Source organism: Ranitomeya imitator, chromosome 2 (genome assembly GCF_032444005.1).
Source record: "Ranitomeya imitator isolate aRanImi1 chromosome 2, aRanImi1.pri, whole genome shotgun sequence".
Classification (NCBI taxonomy): domain Eukaryota; kingdom Metazoa; phylum Chordata; class Amphibia; order Anura; family Dendrobatidae; genus Ranitomeya; species Ranitomeya imitator.
In genome coordinates, this window is record NC_091283.1 from 804,261,768 (window position 1) to 804,286,615 (window position 24,848).

The window sequence follows — 24,848 nt, forward strand, 5'->3', positions numbered from 1 at the left end:
AGTTGATGACGCCGTCACTTACCCCAGCAGGCCACAGGTATCATTAGAAATATTGGTGTTGTAGAAAATCTTCCTTTCCTGCATCCAAAGTAATATTAATAATATATTTCATTTGGTGCTTGGGGATGGGGACAACTGTTATGATAGGCAATTCAGTAACACAATGTACATAGCGATCAGAGCACATACAGTGATCTGACAATAACCCAAAATAATAGAACGAGCTCTGAGACGTGGAAACTCTGTAGACCACAATTCCTGATCCTCTCCAAACACAACTAGAGGCAGCTGTGGATTGCGCCTAACGCTCCCTATGCAACTCGGCACAGCCTGAGAAACTAACTAGCCTGAAGATAGAAAAATAAGCCTACCTTGCCTCAGAGAAATACCCCAAAGGAAAAGGCAGCCCCCCACATATAATGACTGTGAGTAAGATGAAAAGACAAACGTAGGGATGAAATAGATTCAGCAAAGTGAGGCCCGATATTCTAGACAGAACGAGGATAGGAAAGATAACTTTGCGGTCTACACAAAACCCTAAAGAAAACCACGCAAAGGGGGCAAAAAGACCCTCCGTACCGAACTAACGGCACGGAGGTACACCCTTTGCGTCCCAGAGCTTCCAGCAAAACAAATAGACAAGCTGGACAGAAAAAATAGCAACAAATAGCAAAGAAGCACTTAGCTATGCAGAGCAGCAGGCCACAGGAATGATCCAGAGAAACACAAGTCCAACACTGGAACATTGACAGGAAGCATGAATCAAAGCATCAGGTGGAGTTAAGTAGAGAAGCAGCTAACGACCTCACCAGATCACCTGAGGGAGGAAACTCAGAAGCTGCAGTACCACTTTCCTCCACAAACGGAAGCTCCCAGAGAGAATCAGCCGAAGTACCACTTGTGACCACAGGAGTGAACTCTGCCACAGAATTCACAACAGACAACATGGGCCTGTGTGATTTCAAATGCCAGGTCTGAATTTCAGCCCCAGTCCGTACCTGGTCTCCGGTGTAGAAGAAAACCATTGAACAGGTCAGAGCTCTGTGACTCCTGGAAAGGAGAACTACAAATCTCTTAAATCCAGGATCCCCATTCCCCAGCATGACATTTGATTGGTCACGCTACAATGCTGACATTGCACCAATCAAAATCCAAGGTGGGGATCCAGGATCATAAGAACGGAAGAGATTTGTGAGCCTCCCAGAGATTACTGATTTGACCGATGGACTGGAGTCACATAAATTGATCTGTCCATCTCTGCTCACTTATGAAAGGTAATGCCTTTGTGCCCCATTAGATCATATGGAAAGAGGCCTATGACGGACTATGCTTTCGCATTCTTTTTGTTCTGTGCTAAAAAATCCTTTGAAGCCATAAGGTACCGTCACACATAGCGACGCTGCAGCGATACCGACAACGATCCGGATCGCTGCAGCGTCGTTGTTTGGTCACTGGAGAGCTGTCACACAGACAGCTCTCCAGCGACCAACGATCCCGAGGTCCCCGGTAACCAGGGTAAACATCGGGTAACTAAGCGCAGGGCCGCGCTTAGTAACCCGATGTTTACCCTGGTTACCATCCTAAAAAGTAAAAAAACAAACGCTACATACTTACCTACAGCCGTCTGTCCTCGGCGCTCTGCTTCTCTGGTCTGGCTGTGAGCGCCGGGCAGCCAGAAAGCAGAGTGGTGACGTCACCGCTCTGCATTCCGGCTGGCCGATGCTCACAGCCAGTACAGGAGGAGTGCAGAGCACAGCGCTGGAGGACAGACAGCTGTAGGTAAGTATGTAGTGTTTGTTTTTTTACTTTTAGGATGGTAACCAGGGTAAACATCGGGTTACTAAGCGCGGCCCTGCGCTTAGTTACCCGATGTTTACCCTGGTTACCAGCGAAGACATCGCTGAATCGGTGTCACACACGCCGATTCAGCGATGTCTACGGGGAGTCCAGCGACGAAATAAAGTTCTGGACTTTCTTCCCCGACCAGCGATCTCCCAGCAGGGGCCTGATCGCTGCTGCGTGTCACACTGGACGATATCGCTAGCGAGGACGCTGCAACGTCACGGATCGCTAGCGATATCGTCTAGTGTGACAGTACCTATAGATGACGTCCAGGAATCTTGGTAGCATCGTAGATGTAAGCTAGATATGTGGAGTGTCCACTAAGAAGCTGTTTGAGCTGCACTCCGAGCCATGGTTTTTCAGAGAGGATTAAGTTCAGAGTTCATTGTTTTGCCTGTCATTTTGGAGATTAAATAGTTTAGTTAGGCTCCTACTGGCCATGTAAGTGACTCTCTATTTATTGACTGTCTAGAAGAATTATCAAAGCTTGTAAGCTCAATCGACACCCTGCAAACAAAAAGCCCATTATATTTGCAGTTTGATAAGATTTACATAGGACGCGTATCTCCGCTAAGATTGATTAAGCAGTTAAAGGGTTTAGTCCAGTGGAAAGCATTCTGATCATTGTGGAAACATTCACTAAACAAGACAATCTTCTTGCATTGATTTAGGTAGACAGTGGATAATTGTGACTGGGCAAACAATTGCTAATGAGGATTAACAAGGAAATCAACATGACCATCCAAGCCCATTGGGATAGTTGGAATTCACAAACAGAAAGTGAGAATATTAGAAATAAATATTTTTTTTTTACCTTTTTATTGTCTCTGCTTTGTCTTTATGCTTTTTAGCTTAAGGGTACGGGCACACTTCGACTTTTTCAGGGGGATTCTGTTGCAAAAAAACTTCTGAAAAAGGGCTAGCTAAACTAAAAAAAATAAACCTAATAATTTCTATGTAAAAACAACTCGCTGATCATACATTCAGTCTTTGGAGAGTTTTTTACCAGCTTCAGGTTTTCAAAGATGCCAAGCGATTAAAAGAATTTACCCGACCATTCTTCAGACAGTTTCCGTTCTGAAGACGCCCTATACTTTAGGCCAGTCTCACACGTCCAGATAATTCCGGTACCGGAAAAATCGGTACCGGAATTATCCGTGTCCGTGTGTCCGTGTGCTCACGTGGTACATCAGTGTGACACACGTGCGGCATCCGTGTGCCGCCCGTGTGCTGACTGGGTACCACACGCACCGTGCAGGAGACAGCGCTACAGTTAAGCGCTGTCCCCTGCATCTGGTGCTGAAGCCGCCATTCATTTCTTCTCTCCAGCAGAGAAGATATGAAAAATCTTTTTATTTTTTTGGTGTTTAAAAAAAAGATCCCTGTCCCCAACCCCCTCCCACCCCCTGTGTGACCCCCCACTCCCCCCCCCGCTGTTAATAAAATACTTACCCGGCTCCCTCGCTGCTTCTTCTCCTCGCCGCACCTTCTTTTGTATGAGCGGTCACGTGGTGCCGCCCATCACTGTGATGAATATGCGGCTCCACCCCTATGGGAGGTGGAGCCGCATATTCATGACTGTAATGGGCGGCCCCACGTGACCGCATACAGGAGAAGCTGCGGCGAGGACAGGACACTGCGAGGGAGCCGGGTGAGTATTTTATTAACAGCGGGCGGGCGCACTGGCGGTAGGAGGGGGTGGGGACAGGGATCTTTATTTTAAACACGAGAAAAACAAAAAAAAAGGATTATTCATATCTTCTCTCCAGCAAACGCTGCTGGAAAGAAGATATGAATCGCGGCTTCAGCACCATGTGGGGGGGACAGCGCTTACTGAAGCGCTGTCTCCTGCACGGCACACGGACTGCACACGGACAACGTCCGTGTGCGGTACGTGTTTTACACGGATCCATTGACTTTAATGGGTCCGTGTAATCCGTGCGCTCCCACGAACACTGACATGTCTCCGTGTTTTGCACACGGACACACGGTCCGTGAAAACACGCTGACATGTGCAGAGACACATTGATTTCAATGTGTCTACGTGTGTCAGTGTCTCTGGTACGTGAGGAAACTGTCACCTCACGTACCGGAGCCACTGACGGGTGAAACCGGCCTAAGGCAGGACTGCAATGATGTTGAAATGTGTTTTGGGGGTTAAAGTTCATTTTCTGGGCAAATATTGACTTTGCAAGTACAGTAATTGCTGTTAAGCTGATCACTCTGACATTCAGGAGTATATGTAAATTGCCATTAGAAAAAATGAAGCAGTAGACTTTGGAAAAATTAATATTTGTCTCATTCTCAAAATTTTTGTCCATGACTGTACTGATGTAAAATACTGACCCCTTGAAAAAGACGTGTAAATACACTAAACCCTTATTGTCAGAAAGAATAAGTTTTGGATCCTGTTATTACAGCTCAGCACAGTCTTCAAGGGAGTTGAACTGCAAAACCGCAGAGTGACGCTGTCTTTGGAAGTAGACAGCCATTTTCTTAAATCTCATACAACCTTTTGAACTGACTTTATTCTGCCATTTTATTAGTAGTTTATGTAACATTCCTGTTTAAATAATCAAAATTTCAGGCACTCAGCCACTAAAAAAAGCTCAGGATGTTATATTTAAAAATTATTTTTTATTGTATTTATTATAAATGTATGCATTATTTTCTCTATTATATTATTACATATTATTAAAGAGGACCTGTCACAAGGCGAAAAGTGTACATTTTTTTAATCTTATTTTATTCCTGCTGCTCCCCTGAGTATTTCATTATTTTTTTTTTAAATTCCGCCATACTATTCCAGAGATACGGGCTATTTAGTGTTAATTTTCATGGTCTTTACCAAAGGGGTGGTTCTTGCAGCGTTCCCCAGAGGCGTGTCCTTCGGCTGCTCTGCCTTATTACCCTGTAAGCACCACCCCATTGTAAAAATGATGAGCAAGAATAGAGTAAGAGTAAAAACTGTTATCTTTTGACCTTTGCGACACGTCCTCTATAATGAATACCTGTTCATGTAAAAACATATACACACGAAGTAGATTTGATGCATAAATTTCAGTGACATCACATCTTTATAGGATTTGTTTTTTTAAATCCTGCGTTGCAGAAAGAAAAACATTCAGAAGCACAGAACTGATTTTTGGACACTAAAATGACCACAGCAGGTCTTCTGATTTGGATTATACAGTACCTTAAAATTTCTTCAAACCAAAGGTCGTCTTTACCTGTAGCGCCCCCTACATTTCAGGTTTTGTGAAAATAAATTTTGTTCCAAAAGCGCTAAACCAAATATCTGTATTTTTTTGTTCCTTCTGACCTTGAAATGAAGATGACATAATAACTGGTCTCTGTGCTGTAAGGGATACTATTAGATCGTGCATATAACCGCACAGGGTTACTAAAGTGGGTGATGTCCTAATGTGATAATGGCGTAATCCTCTCTAAAACAAAAGGAGGCATTATTAACACATTACCACTGCGGAGCGGTAATTGAATGCTGACTCCTTATCCTGTCTTCATTACTGAATGTCTGTGCACTAATTAGCAATGTGCATCTTCATCGCAGAGCAAATATATAAAGCAGTGATCTCCAACCTGTCACTCTCCGGCCTGTCGTATGTTGGGAGTTGTAGTTTCTCCACAACTGTAAATATTAAGAGAAAAATAGTTGTAAGAAAAAAAAAGATGCATTGGAGCTGTATATCAGAAAAAAAAATCTTATTGTCAAAAAATGTTATAAATATATTATACCGTAACTATTTTGTACACAAAAATGACACGATTACGACCAAAGATGGAGATTAGTTTCAGGTTTAGAGGCCTCCATACACGTTAGACTAATGTCGGTAGAATCTGACAATAGTCTAAGGGTACCGTCACACAGTGGCATTTTGATCGCTACGACGGCACGATTTGTGACGTTCCAGCGATATATCCGTGACGTTCCAGCGATCTCGCTGTGTCTGACACGCTCCTACGATCAGGGACCCCGCTGAGAATCGTACGTCGTAGCAGATTGTTTAATACTTTCTTTCGTCATCTAGTGTCCCGCTGTGGCGGCATGATCGCATGGTGTAACAAAAGTGTGCACGATATTGTATACGATGTGCGCATAGTAACCAACGGCTTCTACATCGCACACACGTCATGAAATTATCGCTCCAGCGTCGTACATTGCAAAGTGTGACAGCAGTCTACGACGCTGGAGCGATATTGTTACGATGCTGGAGCGTCACGGATCGTGCCGTCGTAGCGATCAAAATGCCACTGTGTGACGGTACCCTAATGAGTACTGGGGCCTCCTGACTCTGCCCCCGACAGATGATGGGTCTGGCACATTGGATTTTTCATAGTCAATCCTTCTGTTCTCCAGGAGATCGAGAACATAAGAGCTAAGCAATCATGTGTATCGGGGACTAGGAAGGCAAAGTTTCCATAGTCTGACTACACTAACTGTAAAGAACCCTCTCCGGCTATTTGGCTGCCGGGACTGTCTTTCCTCCAGTTGTAATAAATCTTCCTTGATGCTTTGTGCTGACCACACACTTTGAAATATAGATATTGATACAAGAGAGTTGCGTCTCATCGCGTAACCCCTCTTGGCGATCAGTGTCCTAGAAAGGGATATATTGATTTGCTAACTTAGGCTACTTTCACACATCCGTCCCACGCCATCAGGCATAATCCGGCGGCAGGATGGATTGCTGGATCCGGCGCTGGATCAGCTTTTCTTCCAGATCCGGGATAAAGATATAACACAAAAAATAATAAACAAAAATAAAAAATCGTGATATTCTCACCTTCCGGCGGCCCCGGCAGCCTTCCCGCTCCTCGTAACATTCCCGTTCCCAGTAATGCATTGCAACAATGACCTGTGATGACGTAGCAGTCTCGCGAGACCTCTACGTCATCTGGGGTCATTGCTGCGATGCATTACTGGGAACGGGAGCATTGTGAGTGTCACGAGGAGCGGGAAGGCTGCGGGGGACACCGGAAGGTGAGAATATCACGAGTTTTTATTTTTGTTTATTATTTTTTACATTATATCTTTTTACTATTGATGCTGCATAGGCATCAATAGTAAAGAGAGAGAGAAAACAGGGCATGCGCAGTTTGGAGGCCGGACTCCGGCGACGGATATCGTCATGTGGTGCATCCGGCGCCCATAGGCGTCCATTGTCAGAAAAACTTTCCGGCGCCGTCAGGTTTTTCACCGGAACAAAAAAAGTTCCTCTGGACGTTTTCTCCGGCTGCCGGACTGGACGAAATGGAAGGCCATCAGGCGCAATCCGGCGCTAATACAAGTCTATGGGAAAAAAACAGATCCGGCGGCATCATTCGTCAGATCCGTTTTCTTTTCACAGTTCGCCGGATTGCGCCTGACGGCGAAAAATGGATTTGTGAAAGTAGCCTTAAAGGGGTTTTCCCAGGAATTAAAGTTTATTTTAATCAATAGATCTTGGAATAATAATAATATCTACAATTGAATGTGTTTAAATAAAATGTTCCTGTGCTGAGATAATCTTCTAAATGTGCCCCTGCTGTGTACTGTGTAATGGCAGGCACTGTACTGTTTAAGGAGGGTACCTCTGACTGCGGTGCCCCCCCTCACTCTCCTATGGTTAATATGTCACACTCCTGCCCCATCCCACCTACTCTTGTGTTAAGGGGGTGGTTAATAAATGATGGAGCCAATGAAAACGGGAAGTAGCTAGTACAGCCCCTTCCTGGTGCTTATAATGGGGCACTGCGCCTTTTCTCCTCCTCTTCCCCCTGTTTGGGTCCCGGAGGTGCTTGTCCCACCCTCCCTCCCCTTTTATAATTGTATTTTATGACCGTTAAAATATGTTTTTATTTTCTAGAATTCGAGTCACAGCGGCAATAAATGAAAGAAAGGACATATGGATACAGCTCATCGGCTGACTTGCCCGTGATTATGCAACAGGGCATTTGGCGGTGAGAGCGGTTTAATAAATTTAAGTGCCTTTCTAATTATTACTATTCCAAGATCTGTTGATTTAAACTTTGCTTGTGGGAAAACCCCTTTAACTTCACATGAAATCCTCCTTTCTTATCCTTAAAGTAACTGTCAATTCCATTTTCATTTCATAAATCAATAGCACACATGAAAATGAGTAACTCTGTAATATATCTTATTCGAGAAATCTGCTTCTTTCTCCTCCTAGACTGATCTTACACTCTCATTCCATGGGTAAAATCTGTATTCAGTGAAGTTAGAAGTTTGCATTACTGAGATAGGAGATGACAGTTGGTGCGTATAAGATTCTATTGTGAGTGGAGAGGGGAGGAGACATTCTGTTGAAAGTTTTCTTGAAATGAGAGTTACATTTGAAATCTATGGTAAAAAAAAAAAGTTTAGTGCAACTGTCTTTTAAGGAGAACTGGCAGCAGAATGTCTGTGCCTGCCTCTAGCTCCTGCCTCCTCATCCCTACGCCCCTCTCCAAAGAACCTTATAAACACTAACTGTCATCTCCTATCTCAGAAATAGGGAAATCAATCTGCACCTAATACAAATTTTACCCAGAAATTGAGAGTGAAAGAAGAAGCAAATTTTTCTGATAAGATATATTTCCTGTTGTACTATAAATTTATGAAATAAAAATTAAAATGACAGGTATGCTTTAAGAACTGTGGGTCTAAGGACTTGACAACTTTATAGCGATCTATTAAGTTGTCAACTAGGGTCTCAGACCTGTGGTAGTGCCAAAATTGGCCTTGTTCAAAGAAATAAAGGCACCATATGCCTGAATATGTAATGGAAGGCATACTCGGTATTGGAGGGGGCTCATGGGAAGTCATGGTGGCTCGATTAAACACTATAAATAAAGGCCGACTACATATTATGCAGCCAAAGTCAATGCAAATAGATTAATTTCAATACGACACTATGCAAAACTTATCTTATCTTATCTACATTGGTTTTGCAGTTGTATACAGATTATTGTTCCCTGTTATCAACTGTTTCAGACTGGGGAGAGGATAAAGCTATATACACCTTACACATTGAGCCAACAGCTAATCCTCCCAAAGGCTCATTTCCAGATTATCAGCTTGTCTAAGTCGCCCAGCAGGCACCCATCCAACTAAAAAACACTTGTTTATCTGGTGAAATAATTTTTAACCTTGCTTAAAATGCCTAAAAATCATCATTCTCTGCAGCCCATTGTCTGGTGTAAACAGGGCATATGCTGCAGAGAACAATGATTTTGTACGTACACAGAAGATCATATTAATAATCCTTCTGTGCAAATGGAAGTGCAGTCTGCCAAGCTAAATAGGGCATTTAAACTATTATCAATTGTCTTGCACGTAGCCCATCAGTGACCACCATTGGCCAGTCTAAATGCAGCCTATCACCAGTGACATTTCTAGAGTCTGATGGGCCTTGGTGCAAAATTTGGACCTGTCCCTGCCTCATCCCTCCACATGTTGTTCAGATGCATGGGCCGTTGAAAGGTTCTAAATCATATAAGGACCTACGTGTTACCCACTATCCCCCAATATATAGTAATGTCCCCCATCCTGGGCCCCTTCCTGGTATGTATGTCATCATCCTGATATATATGTTCCTCATTCTAGTATATATGTCCTCCATCCTGGTATATATGTCCCCCATCCTGGTATTTATGTCCCCATCCTGGTATATATGTCCCCCTTCCTGGTATTTATGTCCCCATCCTGGTATATATGTCCCCCATCCTGGTATATATGTCCCCCATCCTGGTATATATGTCCCCCATCCTGGGCCCATCCTGGTATATATGTTCCCAATCCAGGTATATATCCCAATCCTGGTATATATGTCCCCATCCTTGTATTTATGTCCCCCATCCTGGTATATATGTCCCCCATCCTGGAATATATGTTCCCCATCCTGGTATATATGTCCCCATCCTGGGCCCATCCTGGTATATACTGTATGTCCCTCCATCCTGGTATATATGTCCTCCATTCTAGTATTTATGTCCCCCATCCTGGTATATATGTCCCCCATCCTGGTATATATGTTTCCCATCCTGGTATATATGCCCCCCATCCTGGTATATATGTCCCTCCATCCTGGTATATATGTCCTCCATTCTAGTATTTATGTCCCCCATCCTGGTATATATGTCCTCCATTCTAGTATTTATGTCCCCCATCCTGGTATATATGTCCTCCATTCTAGTATTTATGTCCCCCATCCTGGTATATATGCCCCCCCCCATCCTGGTATATGTGTCCCCCATCCTGGTATATATGTCCCCCATCCTGGTATTTATGTCCCCCATCCTGGTATATATGTCCCCCATCCTAGTATATATGTCCCCATCCTGATATATATGTTACAAATCCGGGTATATATGTCCTCCATCCTGGTATATATGTCCCCCATCCTGGTATATATGTCCCCTATCCTGGTATATATGTCCCCTATCCTGGTATATATGTCCCCCATTCTGCTATATATGTCCCCCATAATGGTATATATGTCCCCCATCCTGATATATATGTCCCCATCCTAGTATATATGTCCCCCATCCTGGGTCCATCCTGGTATATGTGTCCCCCATCCTGATATATATGTCCCCCATCCTGGGTCTATCCTGATACATATGTCTCCCATCCTGGGTCCATCCTGGTATATGTGTCCCCCATCCTGATATATATGTCCCCATCCTGGTATATATGTCCCCATCCTGGGTCTATCCTGATATGTCTCCCATCTTGGGTCCATCCTGGTATATGTGTCCCCCATCCTGGTATATATGTCCCCCATCCTGGGTCCATCCTGGTATATATGTCTCCCATCCTGGGTCCATCCTGATATATATGTCCCCCATCCTGGTATATATGTCCCCCATCCTGGGTCCATCCTGGTATATATGTCCCCCATCCTGGATCCATCCTGGTATATACAGTGGGGCAAAAAAGTATTTAGTCAGTCAGCAATAGTGCAAGTTCCACCACTTAAAAAGATGAGAGGCGTCTGTAATTTACATCATAGGTAGACCTCAACTATGGGAGACAAACTGAGAAAAAAAAATCCAGAAAATCACATTGTCTGTTTTTTTAACATTTTATTTGCATATTATGGTGGAAAATAAGTACAGTTAGGTCCATATATATTTGGACAGAGACAACATTTTTCTAATTTTGGTTATAGACATTACCACAATGAATTTTAAACAAAACAATTCAGATGCAGTTGAAGTACAGACTTTCAGCTTTCATTTGAGGGTATCCACATTAAAATTGGATGAAGGGTTTAGGAGTTTCAGCTCCTTAACATGTACCACCCCTGTTTTTAAAGGGACCAAAAGTAATTGGACAGATTCAATAATTTTAAATAAAATGTTCATTTTTAGTACTTGGTTGAAAACCCTTTGTTGGCAATGACTGCCTGAAGTCTTGAACTCATGGACATCACCAGATGCTGTGTTTCCTCCTTTTTGATGTTCTGCCTGGCCTACACTACAGTGGTTTTCAGTTGCTGTTTGTTTGTGGGCCTTTCTGTCTGAAGTTTAGTCTTTAACAAGTGAAATGCATGCTCAATTGGGTTGAGATCAGATGACTCACTTGGCCATTCAAGAATATTCCACTTCTTTGCTTTAATAAACTCCTGGGTTGCTTTGGCTTTATGTTTTGGGTCATTGTCCATCTGTAGTATGAAATGACGACCAATCAGTTTTGCTGCATTTGGCTGGATCTGAGCACACAGTATGTTTCTGAATACCTCAGAATTAATTCGGCTGCTCCTGTCCTGTGTCACATCATCAATAAACACTAGTGACCCAGTGCCACTGGCAGCCATGCATGCCCAAGCCATCACACTGCCTCCGCCGTGTTTTACAGATGATGTGGTATGCTATGGATCATGAGCTGTACCACGCCTTCGCCATACTTTTCTCTTTCCATCATTCTGGTAGAGGTTGATCTTGGTTTCATCTGGCCAAAAAATGTTATTCCAGAACTGCGCAGGCTTTTTTAGATGTTTTTTAGCAAAGTCCAGTCTAGAGTTTTTATTCTTGATGCTTATGAGTGGCTTGCACCGTGCAGTGAACCCTCTGTATTTACTTTCATGCAGTCTTCTCTTTATGGTAGATTTGGATATTGATACGCCGACCTCCTGGAGAGTGTTGTTCACTTGGTTGGCTGTTGTGAAGGAGTTTCTCTTCATCCTGGAAATTATTCTGCGATCATCCACCACTGTTGTCTTCCGTGGGCGCCCAGGTCTTTTTGCATTGATGAGTTCACGAGTGCTTTCTTTCTTTCTCAGGATGTACCAAATTGTAGATTTTGCCACTCCTAATATTGTAGCAATTTCTCGGATGGGTTTTTTCTGTTTTCGCAGCTTAAGGATGGCTTGTTTCACCTTCATGGAGAGCTCCTTTGACCTCATGTTTACTTCACAGCAAAACCTTCCAAATGCAAGCACCACACCTCAAATCAACTCCAGGCCTTTTATCTGCTTAAATGAGAATGACATAACGAAGGGATTGCCCACACCTGTCCATGAAATAGCCTTGGAGTCAATTGTCCAATTACTTTTGGTCACTTTAAAAACAGGGTGGCACATGTTAAGGAGCTGAAACTCCTAAAACCTTCATCCAATTTTAACGTGGATACCCTTAAATGAAAGCTAAAAGTCTCAACTTCAACTGCATCTAAATTGTTTTGTTTAAAATTCATTGTGGTAATGTCTATAAGCAAAATTAGAAAAATGTTGTCTCTGTCCAAATATATATGGACCTAACTGTATTTGGTCAGAAACAAAATTTCATCTCAATACTTTGTAATATATCCTTTGTTGGCAATGACAGAGGTCAAACGTTTTCTGTAAGTCTTCACAAGGTTGCCACACACTGTTGTTGGTATGTTGGCCCATTCCTCCATGCAGATCTCCTCTAGAGCAGTGATGTTTTTGGCTTTTCGCTTGGCAACACGGACTTTCAACTCCCTCCAAAGGTTTTCTATAGGGTTGAGAAGTGGAGACTGGCTAGGCCACTCCAGGACCTTGAAATGCTTCTTACGAAGCCACTCCTTCGTTGCCCTGGCGGTGTGCTTTGGATCATTGTCATGTTGAAAGACCCAGCCACGTTTCATCTTCAATGCCCTTGCTGATGGAAGGAGGTTTGCACTCAAAATCTCACGATACAGGGCCCCATTCATTCTTTCATGTACCCGGATCAGTCGTCCTGGCCCCTTTGCAGAGAAACAGCCCCAAAGCATGATGTTTCCACCACCATGCTTTACAGTAGGTATGGTGTTTGATGGATGCAACTCAGTATTCTTTTTCCTCCAAACACGACAAGTTGTGTTTCTACCAAACAGTTCCAGTTTGGTTTCATCAGACCATAGGACATTCTCCCAAAACTCCTCTGGATCATCCAAATGCTCTCTAGCAAACTTCAGACGGGCCCGGACATGTACTGGATTAAGCAGTGGGACACGTCTGGCACTGCAGGATCTGAGTCCATGGTGGCGTAGTGTGTTACTTATGGTAGGCCTTGTTACATTGGTCCTAGCTCTCTGCAGTTCATTCACTAGGTCCCCCCACGTGGTTCTGGGATTTTTGCTCACCGTTCTTGTGATCATTCTGACCCCACGGGGTGGGATTTTGCGTGGAGCCCCAGATCAAGGGAGATTATCAGTGGTCTTGTATGTCTTCCATTTTCTAATTATTGCTCCCACTGTTGATTTCTTCACTCCAAGCTGGTTGGCTATTGCAGATTCAGTCTTCCCAGCCTGGTGCAGGGCTACAATTTTGTTTCTGGTGTCCTTTGACAGCTCTTTGGTCTTCACCATAGTGGAGTTTGGAGTCAGACTGTTTGAGGGTGTGCACAGGTGTCTTTTTATACCGATAACAAGTTTAAACAGGTGCCATTACTACAGGTAATGAGTGGAGGAAAGAGGAGACTCTTAAAGAAGAAGTTACAGGTCTGTGAGAGCCAGAAATCTTGATTGTTTGTTTCTGACCAAATACTTATTTTCCACCATAAAATGCAAAAAAAATGATAAAAAAAACAGACAATGTGATTTTCTGGATTTTTTTTTCTCAGTTTGTCTCCCATAGTTGAGGTCTACCTATGATGTAAATTACAGACGCCTCTCATCTTTTTAAGTGGTGGAACTTGCACTATTGCTGACTGACTAAATACTTTTTTGCCCCACTGTATGTCCCCCATTCTGCTGCTGTTCATTAACGCATTAAAAACTAAATGCTACTCACCTTCCTCCATTCCCACAACGTGCGGTGTTCTCTTCTTTACGTAACCACCAAGAAAGAGATGTCATGCTATATATAGGGGACCACCAAATAATAAACCAAAATATATAGAAATAACTACAAAAGTTTTATTATGTCGACCAAAAAACACACAAACGACACTACAATTTAAGGTAAGGTAAGAGGGTATAACAGTTGTCATTATTGAGCTGTCTTGTGATTTCTTTAAGGTACTGATCATGTGGCCACAAGACAACATTACCCCCTTTGTCAGCTTCACGTACCACAAACTCCTTGTTTCTCTTTAAGTTCTGTAGAGCCTTAGATTCTTCCCTACTAAGTTTATTAGCCCTGTGAGGATGTGGTCTTAGATTTTCAATATCACGACACGTTTTCTCAAAGAATATCTGCACTGCAGGGAATAGGGAAAAAGATGGAGTGGCCTGCGATGGGAGACGTCTGGTAAATCTGCCTCTAGAGGGTGGAGTCTCATTTTCCTGTAAAAGTTCCAAAAGGTCTTGAAAGACCTGTCTCTCATTGTCAGGGAATGTGTCCAATAAAGAGGGCTGATGGTAAAGAAGCCTAAAGGTAAGTTGGCGACAGAAGAGATAAAGGTCTTTCACCAATACAAATTTGTTTAGGGTGTTCATAGGAGAAAAAGAAAGGCCTCTAGAGAGGACCTTAGTTTCAGGTACCGACAGTGTGTATGAGGACAAATTGACAATTTGTAAATTACCTGGTTGAGCCGTATCAAAATTGTCCCTGATTATCTCCTTCTGTTGAGCCTGGTCTCCCTCCTGTATGTTGGCAACCAATTCCTGTATCCTCTGCCCTTTCTTTTGTTGGATCCTTGCTTTTCTGCAACCCCTCCGGTTGCGCCTTCTCCGTCGCTGGGGTCTGAGGATAAAAAATCGCTGGAGGACATTTCAGGGCCAACTTGACTCTCCGGTATCCTATTAAGGTCATCTAGATAGGGTCTTTTATTTCCCCGATGGGTCCATCTATATGCTCTCCCATTATTGAAATCAGACTTATCCCTGTGGAATTTGTTCCTTTTACGGGCAATTATTTCTTTCTCAAAAGTGTCAATTTGATTTTTTAACTTCAGTTGGAAGGGGTTCACCAGAGCCTCTTTATCAAACTCAGTGAGCCTATTTTCACAGATCTTAATTTCGCTTTTAATTTTATTCAACAGAGTCTGGTCATGTTCTATGAGCATGTCTATCAGAATGGTGGAACATTTAGCCAAACCAGTCTCCCAAACGTTACGGAAGTCCGAGGTAGTTTCCCATGCCGGGAAGATCTGTACCCGTAATCCCCGTGGTATGAGATTGGCTTTCTTATATTCCTCAAGGCTTCTAATGTTCCACCATGTTTTAGTCAAAGATTTGTGTAGCCCCAAAATTTTGGAGGATAAATTGTGAAAATCCGTATCTTTACCAGTATCTCCAACTATAGTGTTGGAATCACTATCAAACAAACCCAGAGCCCTATTGCTCCACGCCGTCTCCCTGCTAGACAGATCCATGTCAGGCAGCAAAAAATAATAAACTAAAGTAAGTATATACTATATGGGCTATAATAGCTCAGTACGATGTGCCACTAACTCCAGAAAAAGAGGGAAAGAAAGGAACCCCCTACAAAGACAATTGTATAACAGAAAAGATGGAGGGCACCATCAAACAAAATAACGAAAAAACAGGGGTTCAACCCACAGCATGACCAATAGTAAGATACGTAACCACCAAGAAAGAGATGTCATGCTATATATAGGGGACCACCAAATAATAAACCAAAATATATAGAAATAACTACAAAAGTTTTATTATGTCGACCAAAAAACACACAAACGACACTACAATTTAAGAACATTTAAAAACACACACAAGTGTAACATCATAGATTCCAATAAGGAACCTCCCCCTGGACATGTAATATGATAAAGATACAAAAGATGTTTAATTCATGGGTACAATTGTCCTGAATACAGATTGAAATATTTATATATATGCCTGGTCCAGCTCGCAGCATTTAGATGTTATTATACATAAAAATGGTCCTGTTATTACACTGGACTAGCGCCAAGTATTTATGTATAACAGAGCATAAAAATTAACACAAAGGTATACACACATAAACCTGGAGTACAGCCAGTGAGCTATCCTGAATAGAGCCCCCAATACTGGAATACATATAAAATGCTATTGCATATATCCCACCTATACACAGACCATGTCTGGATGTTAAAGTGGCCCTCAAAACCGGGCATGCAATCCTAGGGGAAACCAGCATATGATTGTAGATACAGCATAAAGGACAACCCACTAACACCTACTAAGGTGGAAAAATATTACCATCTCTGTGCACATATAGAATAATAACGCTGATAGAACATGATCATAGTACCCATCCATACAGAGGTCCAGGGGGCTAAGGCCCAACGCGTGTCGCCACCTAAGTGGCTTCGTCAGGGGCAGGTGCCTTAGTATGCGGCCGACTACTATATATATACATAAAGAAGCTTACCCTAATGGAAAAACACCCATCAGCTGTGATACGGCGGAAAAAAGTTACGAGCTGAGCATGGCATATCGGCATATCGGCGTTCCCAGCGCCGGAAGTGGCGCCGCACATACGAACTTCCGAGTGTCGCAAGATGGCCGTGTGAATACTGAATGCGCATGCCCAAAGTCCATGTTAGAGAATGGGTGATGAGAGTACTACGGAGCACCAAGATGGCCGCCAAGTGTACACATTACGCACGCGCAGATACAATACCCAGCGCCAGAGGTGGCGCCACATAGAGGCGCTGCCAGAAGTCTCCAGTATTAAAGAGTAGATGGTACGAGCACTTCGGAGCACAAGAATGGCCGCGCGATGCGCTCATTGCGCACGCGCTAATATACCACTCCAGTCCCCTATGCATGATAAGGAAACCAGTCATCCTGAAAACTAACAGGGTGAGCAGTGTTATAACAAAAATAGAAATACACGGTATCGATACTAATACTGGACCAGGCATATATATAAATATGTCAATCTGTATTCAGGACAATTGTACCCATGAATTAAACATCTTTTGTATCTTTATCATATTACATGTCCAGGGGGAGGTTCCTTATTGGAATCTATGATGTTACACTTGTGTGTGTTTTTAAATGTTCTTAAATTGTAGTGTCATTTGTGTGTTTTTTGGTCGACATAATAAAACTTTTGTAGTTATTTCTATATATTTTGGTTTATTATTTGGTGGTCCCCTATATATAGCATGACATCTCTTTCTTGGTGGTTACGTATCTTACTATTGGTCATGCTGTGGGTTGAACCCCTGTTTTTTCGTTATTTTGTTTGATGGTGCCCTCCATCTTTTCTGTTATACAAGTGTTCTCTTTAGCCGACAGCTGACTTCAGTATGCAAATGACGGGTAGTGCATGACGTCACCGCCACACGCCGCTTGTGACCGCACGCCGATGTCATCTGCATTCCTCTGATTGGCCAGCGGCGTGTATTGCAATGCATTTCAGCTGAATGAGCGGCCTCGGACGCACATCCGCCTGAAGTTTTCACTGGCGTCGGCGGGCCCCTCTCCTGCACAGACCTGGTCACAGTTGCACCCTCTGCGGCCGTGATCATTACGCCCCTGCCTATCGCCTATCCCCTTTTCACACATACATGATTGGTCGAGCAAATTATTTATGTTGTAGATTGTGAGCCCTCGCGGGCAGGATCCTCTCTCCTCCTGTACCAGCTGTGACTTGTATTGTTCAAGATTATTCTACCTGTTTTTATTATGTATACCCCTCCTCACATGTAAAGCGTCATGGAATAAATGGCGCTATAATAATAAATAATAATAATAATAATAATAATGTTTTCAGAAAGTAAAGAGGAAAAGAAACCACTGCCAGACAGCTTTGCTACAGCTTATGTCACATTAGATGGTTTTACACGTGCGTTGCTCATGGTTGGTGAGTGATGTCCTTTCAGGCGGCAGGTCTCCTGATCGGAACTCAGCAGCCTCATGAGCCTATGTAAGAGCTGTGTCCGGTCTGGACATCGCAGTCCGCACTCGGACCATGAACGTGGGATGTGGAAAAACGACCTTCATTGTTGTATTCTTCAAAAGGATTACAAACAAGAACATAGAATTGCATCCATATTTTTTTAACAGCTTTCTATTTATGTTCTTCTTTAGAGCCTTCAAGTCCTCCAGACAATGTTCACTGTTAGGATACGTTCACACGTGGCAGATTTTGCTGCAATTCCATGGTGAGATCTGCATATTTTTACAAGGAGGATTTTGTTGCAGATTTTCCGTTGATTTCGCCCCATGTGTTGTAAAGGATGATGTCCATGCCAAAAAATCTCCTACATAAATAAATGTGATGCCAACTTAAAACCTGCAACATGTCAAATGCTACGAAGATTTTTTTTCAGCAATGTGTGGATTAGATTTGTTAAAACCCCATTGGGACAACTCCTGTCTATATGCCTCACTTAGGCATATGGATATCATAAATGGGGATTGCCTGCTTGGGGTTCTCTTAAAGACCAGAACACAGAGCAGTTCTGGAAGACCCAACTCGTCTATTTATTATGTGGATTCCTATCCATTGAAATGACCAGCAATTAAAAGCTACATTTCCCCTGTGTCGGCCCTGGCAGGTGAAAATCCATCATAAAATACCCCTAAAGAAGATGGAGTCCTGGAAGTGATGATATGACCACACAGAGCCCGGATCTCAACATCTTCGAGTCAGTCCGGGGTCACATGAAGAGACAGGAGAATTTGCGCAAGTGACATCCACTGAAGATCTGTGGTCAGTTCTCTTAGATGTTTGGAACAACCACCCTGTTGAGTTCCTTCAAAAACTGTGTGCAATTACCTAGAAGAATTGATGCTTCGATGGACAGACCAAATATTGATGTGATTTAGATTTCTCTTTTGTTCATTCACTTTGCATTTTGTTAATTGATAAAAAACTATTAACGCTTCAAGTTTTGAAAGCATTTCTACATTGCGGTATTTTTTTCCCCTCCTGCCAAAAACTTTTGCACACTGTCATATTTTTGGGGGGGAATTTCACATGGGCTTTGGACATGGTTTTGTATCGCTTCCTATTATACAGTATAAGTATTACAGATTTCCATCCTTCCTCACAGACTGCATTTCTTTCCTGTTCTCAAAATGGCTGCTGGTGGAGGAGCATGTGACAGGACCGTTACTTCAGCCTCCTCAAATTGATAGAACAGTTTTTCAATGTGAAGAATTTTTCAATTAGAGAAGGTGATGGATAGGTCTGGTCACATCCTCCTCCACCAGTAGCCATTTTAAGAAAAAGAGAGCTGTGAAGTCTGTGAGGAATGCAGTACAAACTAGTGTGAGAAGAGAACCTGAAACATGTATCTATGTTGTGTCTCACTTGGGGAAGTGGTTCGTCAAAGCGCTTAGGCCGGTCCGACTGCTCCAAGGACAGACAGCACTGGCACTTTGGAACAATATAGTTGAAACAGTGGAGGTGGTATGGATGGCATCTGGAGGAGCAGAACTGGAACCACATGGACCGATGAAGCAGAGTACAAGTCACGGCAAGTGAAGCAGTGCTAGACAGCGATGTAGCCAACAGAACCAGAGCTAAAGACACAGGAGGTTCTGAGGCAAAACTGATCCAGCAGTATAGCAGCATTAACTTGATGTCGTAATAGAGTTGAGCTTGTCACAGAGCACAGAGCAGGGCTGGAACAGCAGTTAGGCAGAGATACCCAGCAATTTAGCAGAGCTTGTTTTGTCACAGAGTCCAGGAAGAACAGGTCAATGGCGTAGCAGAGCTAGCCAGCAATGTAGCAGAAGAGTAAGCAGAGTAAGAAGTTGGAAATCTGTTGACGACAGCAGCATGGGTTTAGCCTGAACCAGCCTATAAGGTCTAGAGGTTTGATCATGCTTGATTGCTTGTCGAAAAAGGAAGAGGATGTAGAGCTTGGTGCTGGAACCAGGACAACCGAGCAACAGAATATTATACTGCATGTCCACAATATTTTGCTAAAATCAAGATAAAGTGGATCACAACTTTAAATCAAGCCACATATGGCAACCATTATCTCCTATGCTTACTAACTTTAGGTAAGGGTTAGGATGTGCCGAACTATTGCAAACATAGATCTCACCTTGACCTCCACCCTTAAAAAAAACAGCAAAAGTAACACAAGTACAGATCCCCTGTATCACAAAGAAGTTAATGGAACCTCACCTTGACAATTCACATAAAGAGTATTATTAAGAGCACTCCAGCCTCATTTATGTCTTCGGCATAAGCGATTTATGGAAGCCCAAAAAGCCCTTATTGTGGAAAAATGCTTTTCTTTCCACCGTCAGAAAAGGGATTAAGACAACAACCCTTTTAGAGATACAATCAGGCGAATTCCGTCTTTTTAATTAGTCTGTTAAACACAGGAGCTACTAACACAAATATTTAACTGTGGTTTTTAACTCGGCCATCAAAAGAAAATTTATTGCTGCCTTAAATGCCTCTTTTCAGTGAATATCTTGGGTTATGGGTTCTTCAATAGCAGTTTATTGCCAATTGCTCTACATCTGACAGATACACTATATAGATGATTAGCTCGATGTCCCGGTAAAGCTGTTTAATCTACGCTCCAGCTAAAAGTGGTCTCTTTAGAGGCTGGGAGACTCGCCTATAAACACGGTCAGCTATTTTTACACAAACTAATGAATCACAGGGCTGAAACCTTTCTTGACTAGCTGCCAGGATTTGTCATCGTTGGTTAATTTTTGGAGACATGTTATCACAGAGCTCAATGAACAATTGAAACGGCCCCACGAAACCCCCTTGCAGTGTAGTAGTGGCCTGAGGAAGGATGTAATCTTCTAAACAGAGATAGATTGGTGTGACATGGAATTAAACAGGAAGGCCGCCTTGTACAATTGCCTGATATGTGCATTCTTACCTACAAAAAATGCACAGCAGATATCTTACACCAGATAAAGTGACTTTGTTGTGGCTGAGGAGGAAGACTTTCACACAGATCACACTACTTTATATGCCCACATCAATATTTTCTAACGATTTTGATTTTTATTTAATCAGTTCTGATTGTAAAATGATTCCACCACAAGTACTTGTTAAGAGATGATAGTTTCGACTTCACTTATAACAAAAGTTTTACCTGATACTTTTTTTGTGAAATTTGTGAAGCACTTATTGGGTGTTACACACCCGTCCTGGGTCATCACTCTGCTCCCTTCAGCCCAGTCCGCTAATTGTATGCTATCATCTGCCTAGGACTATGTAAGGCCCCCCAAGACACACAAGTGTGTCTTGGCATTAAAACTCTTGGTTTGTCTGTGCACCACGACCTGCTTCAACTACTTGCTAAAGAGCGGGAAGTCCAGATTATATTTTTCTGATTGTATCGATATTTAAGGCAAAGGGGAAAAAATACAAAATATCTCAATATTGTGCCTTATTGAGCAAGGGAAAATTCAGCCACACGCTTTACAGTAGAAACAGATCAAATATAAATGTACTGAATCCGTGAGTTTGGGGTCAGAATTCTATTTATTCAGAATCCTCCTTCTCTGTCCCACTTCCAGTGTCCGTGCATTTGTCCAATGATGTTGCTATCAGTCCTGCTGAGACTACTAGTTCTACAAGCAATCACCACCAACAATACAGTTATGAGTTTCACTTAACTACTTTTTGCACCGCCCATAGACAATAAAGATCAGTGTTCTACTCTACAGTGATTTGAAAAATTATATTTCATAATAGAGAAGATGCATGCGAGTGTAGATGTGGAGAGTTGGCTGTCAGACACAGCCAGACTCCACATAGAGAAGGCAGAGACAGTTTATTACACTCTCTGTTTTCCTGTTTGATGAAAAAGTGCTGAGCATACAGTAATAGGAGGCGCTAACAACACTTCCTTCTCTGCTGGACTCAATGTGTGTAGATAAAAAATGGAATGGCAATAAGCGCAATAGGGACTTACCTGGATTACAAAAGAAATAGTAAAACAGGATTTTCTCACTTGGAAGGTTTGTGAAAGTCGCAACCCCTTTGTTAGCTTCTAAGCAAAAGCAGCTGCTGCAGATCCACCAAACAGATAGTAAGCAAACTTGAAGATGAGAGTGGATGTAAAACTGCACTGCCGAGGATCCAATATACGATAGGAGACCAGATGAGATATGGATGTGGTTTTATTTGTCAATGCGTTTCGAGGTGAGTATACCTCTTCATCAGGACAAACCACAATGATAAGGAACAACTTGCAAAAATGGGGGAATAAATAAGCAATACATTCAAAAAAGAGGCGCGTAAAAATGGTCCTCCATGGTCATGTGACCAGCACAACACGTTAGTTTGTCGGCATAGTACATGTTATCATGTAAAACGATAACAATGTTATCATGTATTATGCCGACCTGATAACGCGTCGTGCTGGTCATATGGCCATGGAGGACCGTTTCTGCACGCCTCTTTTTTGAATGTATTGCCTATTTATTCCCGCATTTTTGTAAGCCAAGAACGAAAAAAAAAGGAGTATGAAAATAAAATAAAAATTAGGCTACATATATCACAAAAAAAATGTCAAAATAATTTCAATATCCTGATGATAAAAAATGGTATAACTCATTAAACTCATGAAACCACATGTAAGACTAATCCTGACAATGTGCCTGATCAAGGATCAAGGATAAATGGCCTGAAAATAGAGCATCTCAGGCACATTTGCTTCCAATTGAGGATTTTATTTTGTAATTACAAGAATAAATTAGTTAAATACATAAAAGTCTACCCAACCCCAAGTAAATCAATTATTGGCCTTTTCATCACCATCTTTTGTACACCTACATATTGCTCTATAAAACTTGCAGTATATAAATCAGGGATATATTTTTTGCTGGATTTTACTATATACAATGGGATTTTTTTTTTACACTTTTTTTCTTAGAAATAAAAGTATACCAACACAACTAATTATCCACATGGGCAAATTAAAGTCCGGGGCACATTGTCAAATTAAAGCAATATTATAGACGGCTTACTGGTGAAACGTTAAAAACTGGTGCAGCTCTTATTAAAAAAAAAGATGTAGAAACAAAGCAAGTAGACATGGTAAACAAATATAGAAACACCGCATTTCCCTAAAATTGTAAACATTTTTCAACATTTTCCATGTACTGGTCAAGCATTTTTAAATTATTTTTACAGGTAAACTATGTCTTTTTTTGCTATTGTATAACTATTAATTTTGCAGTTATTATTTTCATTTTTTAATTTAACTATTATTGTTATTTTTGTGCCTTTTATGTGGGACAAATAGGGCAGTATTGTTTTTGTATTTTAACCATTTAGAATTTTTTTCTTTAAAATCCGCCATTTAATGTGTAAAAATTTTTAAAAAGTCAAATTAATTCTTTCATAAAAAAGTATGCGTGGCAGAGCGGAAAATCAACATAATATTTGAATGGCATAGTACATTATATACCACTATGTATTTACAAAATGATTGACTTTCTCACAGAGACTTTTGCACCCCCACGCATTACTGTATACAGTTTGGTATGGTTTTTTTTTTGGGTGCCATCCTGTTGTATTACAATGAGGAATTTATGCTTTTTTTTTCACGTAAAAATAAAGTTGCGCCAACATTCTTTTGATATAATGTTTTATAATAATTATCCAAACTTTTGTGGACACTGAAGCTCTAGGAAACATGAAACGTGAGAAATAGGTGAAAAACTTATACAACTTATAAAAACTTCTATAGATATTATGAGAATGTATAAAAGGGCAGTCACACCTGAAAAATCACTCTACAAACTAACACTCAATATAAATGCAATGTTCAAAAAACGATCCCAATACTTCAATGAGCTGTCAGAAGTCACTTTATAATACGCAGTCAATTCTCTTTTTGTCACATCTGTGACATGGATAGGTCTAGTTCCTTACTTACATATTTATAGGCATGTTGTAAATCGGATGATAAGACATTTGACTCAACTCGTCAGCAACTACTTAGTACAGTTCACATAATTGAAGTGCAGTGCGGCCCAATTTTACAAGCTCCCCAGAAGTCTGCTACTCGACACCGTACAAGCTATTGATCTGGAGCCTTCCATCGATCCTAGCACAGATCCAGGCAATATAATGGGAGTTGTTTATAAAAAAAAAAATGGCAGACAATATTTTGGGGTAAAAAAAAAAGTAATTGGGCACAACACAAAATATGCCTAAAATTTAATCAATCTTTTTTTTTTTTTACATTTGTATAAACATATGTAAAAAAAATAAACAAATAAAAACAATTAAAATATTGATCAAATTCAAAGAGCCTCCCAAATATGACTGTATGGACTCACGGTTAACGGTAAAATTATCCAAGCGTGAAGCTCGAGAAACAAATAGTCTTCATTCTGAGCGTTAATGAAAAAAATATTTTCCAGATGTTTCTATACGTAGTGGTCAAATAGCTATTTTTTATTTCTTAGATTATTATTTAATATTGATTTTTACATCTTTTTTTTGTTTGACACGGTATTAATTTTACCACTTTCAACCATATGGCAGTTATTTCTTTTTGAGCAATATTAACCTAAAATGTGTTTTATTTTTTTAATTTATTTATAATTAAATTGATTTTTTTTTACAATGAAGTAAAATAAACATCAAAGTAATTATAATTATTATTACTATTATTATTACCGGTAGTACTAATAATATTATTAATAATAATAACAATAG